General features: G+C 29.4%; 1 pseudogene; it reads left to right on the forward strand.

Moving 5' to 3' along the window:
- Positions 1,824-8,130, forward strand: part of LOC109847054 — an 8,280-nt pseudogene continuing 1,973 nt past the window's right edge.

The raw sequence follows: 8,130 nt of genomic DNA on the forward strand, positions 1-8,130 counted from the left end.
TAAATATTATATTGTTATCCTAATTCTATTCTAATTTTCCTATCTTCTTTGAATTTATAATTAAATAAAATTTATCCTATCCATAATGAGACTTAACATGTTATTGGATAAAGAAGATATGTTTGATATAATTTAAATCTTTTACTTATTTCTTTTTGCAGAGAAATCTAAAAAATATATGTTGGTTAGCACCTAAAGTTTTTGGACCTTGTAAAAAATATCCTCTAAGTTTTTAAAATTACAAAAACACCCCTACAAATTTAAAATTTTATTAAAACATCTTGAAAAATATAAATTATATTTATTTCAATTCAGTGAGAAATCTAAAAAATATATGCTAGCTAAAAAATAAAAAATTTTGATATTAGAAAAAGTATCTTGTAAGTTTTGAAAAATGCAAAAATATATGCTAGTTAAAAAATAAAAGTTTTTTACATTAGAGAAAGTATCTTGTAAGTTCTGAAAATGCAAAAACACTCCTAAAAATTCAAAATTTGTAAAAAACACCTTAAAAATTTTAAACATATAAACACACTAAAAGCCTACAAATAACACAAACAACCCTCAAAAATTTATAAAATTTGTAATAAACACTCTAAACTTTTTATAAATTGTAAGATAAAACCCTCAAGATTATAAAACTTATAAAGATCCTAATATATTTTAACCTAACAGTACATTAAAAATATAGGAGTTACAAAAAATCCCCTTCATAATTTATAATTTATAGAAAACACCCTTAAAGTTTCAAAAATTACAAACAAACACTCAAAATTCAAAATTTACAAAAAAAACATGAGAATTTGAAACTCATTAGTAATTTGAAAATATAGGAATTATAAATAGTCTATAAACAATTTACAATATGTAGAAAATGCCTATAAGTTTAAAAAATTACAAAAAATCCTTAATATTCATAATTTACAAAAAAAATACCATGAGAATATCTAACCTATAGACACTAAAATAAATATACAAAATTACTAGCAACCCCTAAAAAATAAAAAAAGTATAAAAAATATCATACTCCCTTTAAAAGTATAGGTTTAGGAAAAACTTTTCATGTTCGATATTACCCATAACTTTTTTAAAAAGAACATAACTAATTGAAAAGCTATTAGATTTGAAATTTACAAAAAAACAAACTTAAAGTTTAGTACGTTGCAAATTACCCCTCCAAAGTTTGAAATGTTTTAATGATTTTTTGTATTTTCTTGATTTTAATATAATTTTTAATAGTTTTGTGTATTTGTAAATCATAAAAGTTTAGGGTGTTTATTTTTACAATTTTTAAAATTTTTTAGGGTGTTTCTTTTGTAATTTTCTAAATTTTTATTGTGTTTTTAGTGTAATGTATAGATACATAAATTAATAATGATACTAAAGCAAAAAGGCTTTCATGGCTTGATTGCTCTCCCCTCATCAATAAGATATCAGATCAGTTTCAAAATTGGCAAAATACAAGGACTTTGTCTTATGCTGGGAGATTGCAAATGATAAAATCAGTCATTTTGGGTATTCAAATTTTCTGGACAAGTAATTTTATCCTCCCTGTTAAGGTGCTTGAAAGGATTGATAGCATGTGTTCTAATTTCCTTTGGGGCCACAAAATCGACTTGGTATCTTGGAGCTCTGTTTGTCAAGATATAAAGCATGGTGGCTTGGGTTTATTCTCAGCTAAACTCTGGAATTATGCAACAACAGCTAAATTACTTTGGATGATACACCTTAAAAAATATATTCTTTGGATTAAGTGGGTGCACGACACATATCTGAGGCAAACAAATATCTGGCAGATACAGTCTAAAGAATGTGACTCATGGATGTGGAAACAGCTCCTAAAAGCTAGAAACATGATGAGGGAAAAGATGGGAAGTGTTGACAACCTATTGAATGCAATTAATGGTTGTTGTGTCAACGGCAATATCAGCATTTCATTGATTTACATGGTTCTTTTTCAGCAGCAGACTGTTTTGTTTGAAGGGTCAGGGACTATATGGGGGGTGGCATTACCCCAGACATCCATTCATCCTGTGGTTAGCTTCTCTCTCCAGGTTACTCACACAAGAGAGACTGTGTAAAATGAGAGTGTTAAGCTCAAATCAGTGCATATTATGCTCAAGTGATAGCCAAACAGAAACCTGTCAGCATATTTTCTTTGATTGTCAATACTCTGCGTATGTTTGGAGAAAAGTAATGGAATGGCTGAAATTCAACTGGCAGTCATGTAGTTGGAACCAGATTTACAATTGGTACAATAGGAATTTGAGGGGAAAAGGCTTCAAAAAGAAGTTGAAGAGAATTGCCCTGTCAGTATTTGTTTATCTGCTATGGCAAGAGAGAAATCAAAGAATTTTTCAGCAGAAAGCTCGAGGGCCTGAACAACTATTCCGTGCGGTGAAGATTTGTATATACACAAAGATTTTGAATGAAAATATACCACATCATATGAAAGATTTCATTGAGAGTTTGTAAAGGATTGTTGACTGGGTTGATATAACCAGTTTTTAGTTTTCTTGTAACTGGATGTGCACATTCATTTCTATATTTGGTGATGAATAAAGTTTTCATTCATTGACCAAAAAAAAATAATGACACTAAAGAGTAAGTTGTTTTTAAGATGAATTAGGCTATAGTTAAGTGCGCACATCACTATTCGTAGGCAGTATAGTTTATACATGCAAAAATTTTCAAACAATCTATACAGTGGTTAAAATGTTTTTGATTTTAATGTACTATTTTTTACAAATTATATTTAATGTGAACCCACCATATAATTTTGACTGTGGTCATTATAATTTTAATATATTTAATCGATTGACTATATATGTATATAGACCATAGATTACTTTACTTTCTCGCATGAACTAATATTTAGCACTTAATAATTTAAGTTATTGCTTTCAAATTTAATATAAAGAGGAGATTTAATAATATTTATTTATTTACCTATAAGATAATACAATTTTAATTCCTATTTTTTACTTGAGATTTATTTCATAGTTACACTTATCAAATTAGTAACTAAAATAATAATTATTTATGCTTAAATTATGATGATTGTAGTTGGTCACTCACTATAAATTTTTTATGAAGATATATACCTTATTTTCTATAGCTATATGCATTGCTCATGTATATTTTATAAATTAGTTGTTAATTTGATATAGTAAATTACATTTTTTTGTAGAAATTTTTACTTTGACTTTTGGATTGTGTAATCACTATGTCACCATTCTAGCATAGAAAGGACCTCATTCTAAATGGCTTCAAGCTAATGTTTAAGTTGAACTGAAGTATATACTATTCCTACTATGTATATATATTTTTTAAGAAAAAAATGTTGACACTTTTTAAACAAAAAATAATATCACAACCTCTGATATTATAAAAATAAAATATAGCCAATTGAGTGACTAGCAAAAAAGAACTTTCATCAAAAAAGTGTGAATAATAAGATAAAAAGGAAATGTAATAACATTGCCAACAATATTACCAATAGCAAACTACAATGTAAAGTTAACCTATTTTGTGGAGCCCAATTACTGGCTATAAGCATCGAGGTTTCCATATATATAATTTATTAAAAATAGTATATAATCTTATATAATAAAATTGATTAAATACTAAATAGTAATATTATTGTAAATGAGCAATTACAAAGATGTTAGGGACTAACATGTATGTATTTAAGATTTTAGGACGAATATTTTAATAACCTATTTATGTAAGCACGTCCACTTTGTCACCTATTATATTCACTTTTCTCCTTGCACATTCTCCACCAATTTTGTTGTCACGCTCGGAAAGAAATATAATTCATGTCGGTGAGGTCTTCTCTCCCTCTATCCCTTGATCTCATATTTTTTTAAATTAGTTTCTTTAATTCTTTTTTAATAATTTCTTAGATCCATTTTATGCTTCATTCTTGAAGTGTCTTGTTAGATTCAATTTAAATATACTTTTATTTTAATTATTATTTTCCCTATTTATGGGTTATTTAATCACTAGAATGTTTAGGTCTTTTCACCCATTGAATTAATAGTTTATTTTAGAGAATTTTTAAAAAGATCACTTTTTAAAAATATTAGAAAAATCAAATGTTTTACATAATAATTAACAAAATTGACCTCTTTATTCCACACCATCAAGAGTGTAAAAAAGAGGTCGATTTTGTAAAAAAAAATCCATCTTTAAAATATATGGAATTAATAGTTCCGTGCATTTAGAGAACATTAATTACAAAAGTAATTAAAGTCAGAAAATATACGGACTACCACTCTTGCATATTTTGTAGTTTGAACTAGAAAATACATGAGACTATTGTATATGTCATATATACAATATAATTGCTCAATGCAAGTAAGTTATAATAGCATTTTCCATTTACATTGTTTGGGGTAAGATTTTGATAGGGACCTTGCATCAAAGGATTTTTTTATATTTAAAGTACATGACAAAATATATCATAACCTCCCTATTCTATTTTCGTAAGAAAATAATTCTTCATACGTTTAGTTTTACTTCTATGGTACAGAGAATGAGCTATAAATTTAAATGTGAATATTAGATAATGTAAATAAGAGTAAAACCACAAGTAAAAGTTAATATGAATATGAGTCAAACCACAACTAAAAGTTTAATGGACATATTGCAAGTAAATTCATAATGAGTCAAACCACAACTAAAAGTTTAATGGACATATTGCAAGTAAATTCATATGCAAAATTTCTTTGCAAATTGAATGATCACCCATCTTTTAAAGATGGACATATTGCAAGTAAATTCATATGCAAAATTTCTTTGCAAATTGAATGATCACCCATCTTTTAAAGATTTCAAGATACTAATAAACACAGATATAGTATTAGACCAATGTGTTTATAACTCACAAATAGTAGATCACGTGGCGACAATCTGAGTTGAAGGAAACAATGACAATATTTCATTTGAAAAAGAGATTATTGAGTTGATGATCAATCCAGCAAAAACTTTATTATCTTTTTTTATTCTATTTTTATCAATCCACGTGTATTTCACGTTCAATCCAACTAGTAAAGTAAACAAGGGACTAAATTTCTACGGGGAATAAATTTTAGATATAACGAGGGACAAAATTTCAAAATAACTTTGAGCAAATCTTTTGAGTTTCTTCAATGGTAAATTTCACAAAACACCACTTAGTTGATTTTTAAATTGCATGAACACCCTCTCTAACTTAGTTTATATTGAGATAACTGCTCCAAACTTTTAAAATGTAATTTAATCTATCTTAAGATTAAAAATTTTCAGATAACCACCAACTAACACCGTTTACATTTGACTATGCACGCGAAAATCATGTGTTTCCATATGACCAAAATGTCCCTACTAGAGAAAACTCTTCCATATCCTTTTTAATAATTCTAAAGATAATTCTCACATAAACCCCTTATATTAGTGTTTTAATTACTTTGACTATCGATTAATTTAGTTATTAGAAAATTAATCTAAAACTAGTATTTTGGGCACTATCATTTTATTAACATCATTAGGTGATTAATAGGGAATGATATATATATATATATATATAGGTGAAAACTTGTGTCAACTTAAGGTGCGTATAGGAAATAGTGTCTACGCAACTTTTTATCCAGTGGATTTGCCCCCATTAGGCGATCATTGCCCATGATATGAGAGTATTTTTATATTAATAAATGAGTGGGCTAAAAATTTGCGTGGATAACTAATTCCCTATACCATTAGTTGATAGGAGTCTTGGCTCTATATATATATATATATATATATATATATATATATATATATTATATATATATATATATATATATATATATTATATATATATATGAGAAAAATGATATGCTTGGTATCAGCAGGCAAGTTTGTGTTCGGTAGTGAGTGACACAATATTCTTCACTCATTCAAATGGGAGACCACATTCAATTGCGTTGAGTGTGATTGGGATATGCAACTATTTGAATATGAAGCTGGAAGGGGGATATGATATCTCACTACCAAGCATATTTTTGTGTTTGGTACAGCATACTCCATTTTTCTAATATGATAAAAATGGGATATGCTTGGTACCAGCACAGAATTTATGTGCTTGGTAAGTGGTGTCCATGTTTCATCACTCATTCTAATTCCTAACCATCCCCAATCTCTATGAATGCTGTGTCCTGATTTCAACGAGTGAAGGCAGAATTATTGTCACCCCACTATCAAGCACAAAACATAACTTTGTGGTTTCGGTTACAAAACATACTCATTATATTATTATATATATATATATATACTATATATATATACTATATATATATATATAATATATATATATATATATATATAACGTAATATATATATAATATATATTATATATATATATAGTATATATATATTATATACTTATTATATATACTATACTTATATATATTATATATATATATGAGAAATATGGGTATGCTTTGGTACCAGCCACCAAATTTGTGCTTGGTATGTGATGTGTCACATCCTCATCACTCATTACCCATTGTGAATGTGGTCCCCACATTTGAATGAGTTGGAGCGGGAAGATGTGAACCTCACTACAAGCACAACTTTTTGTGCTTGGTACCAATCCATACCATCATCCTCTATAGTATATTATATATTATATATATATATATAGATTAATAGCAGAGAGAGAGAGAGAAAGACGAGACGGCGTGGGTTACCCCACTTCTTGCTGTACCCTGAGATGCGTTCATAGAGAATCTAGACACCATGCATTAAGAGAGAGGAGATGATCGAGAGACAGAGAGGAGAGAGATGAGAGAAATATGGCGTATGCCCTTTGATACAAGCATAAAATTTGTACTTGGTAGGTTGAGGTGCCACAATTCCTCCACCCATTCAAATGGGGGGACCACATTCACATGAGTTAAGGAGGCATAGGGATATGCTAACCATTTGAGTGACGTGAAGGAAATTATGCCACCTTAATTACCAAGCATAATTTTTTTGCTTGGTACCAGCATATCATTTTTTCTCATATATAATATATATATATATATAATATATATATATATATATATATATATATATATATATATATATATATATATTGCGGACAATTTTAAAAAGTTATGGGAATTTATTCTCAAAAACAGCTAGACTTAAAGAGGATTAAAAGTTAAGGGCGTAATCTCAAAGAGGTCAAAGTCAAAAAGGTCAATGGAACTTTGAAAATTGATTGTAGAAATATATGACCATTGATTATAAAACCCGAGATTAATCTGATTAAGAGCATCTCCAACAGCTTTCCCATTTCCCACTTTTAGAGAATTTAGTTAGGTTTTTGGTCCAACAGATTTTTCATCTCATTCCCCAAAATAGGGATGAAGGAGAAAAAATGGGGAAGCTTTCCCAAATCTGCAGCATTCTCCAAATTTTTTGAGGAAAAAATGGATTCTTTAAAATGAGGAAGCTGTTGGAGTTGGTGTAAAAATAAGTTAGAGAACATGGCTTTTGCTTCCTCATTTTGGAGAAAATTTTGGAGAAGCTGTTGGAGATGGCCTAATAGTACAACACAATTGTGTTCCAAAAGGTATAATGTGGATTTCCTATGAAGCTAATCGGCTTCAGTTCATTTTTTATCATTTAGGCTATGTTCGGAAAATTGCGCAGGGCGTTTTCCTGTCAAACATACCGCCAATTAAATTCATTATGATAATTTTCCGTCAAGCGTATAATGTATAATATTTTTTTTTGCAGTTGGAATCATATTTAATTTGGGCTTCTACGTTTCTTACATAACCTCACTCTCTTTTTATTAGCCCATGACATTAACAAAGTCCACAGAACCGGCCAACTCAGCGAGGGAGGGGGGCAGGGCTAATAAACGCACAGCGAAAAGAGAGAGGGGGGAAAAAACTAACAGTGGCAGAAAACCCCTAACCCATCTGGTCTCCGCAGTGAACCTCAGTAGAGAGAGAGAGAGAGAGAGGGGAAAACCCCCCCTAAAAATCCTCCTTTTTTTTCTCCCTTCTCCCTCCTCGATTCCTTCGTCTGCAACTGCTGGCATTGGATCTCCTCCAAGAGTAGGTTAGGGTTTCGTCCTCGAGGGAATGCAGCCGTCCTTTGATCCGATCC

Source organism: Asparagus officinalis, chromosome 7 (genome assembly GCF_001876935.1).
Source record: "Asparagus officinalis chromosome 7, Aspof.V1, whole genome shotgun sequence".
Taxonomy (NCBI): domain Eukaryota; kingdom Viridiplantae; phylum Streptophyta; class Magnoliopsida; order Asparagales; family Asparagaceae; genus Asparagus; species Asparagus officinalis.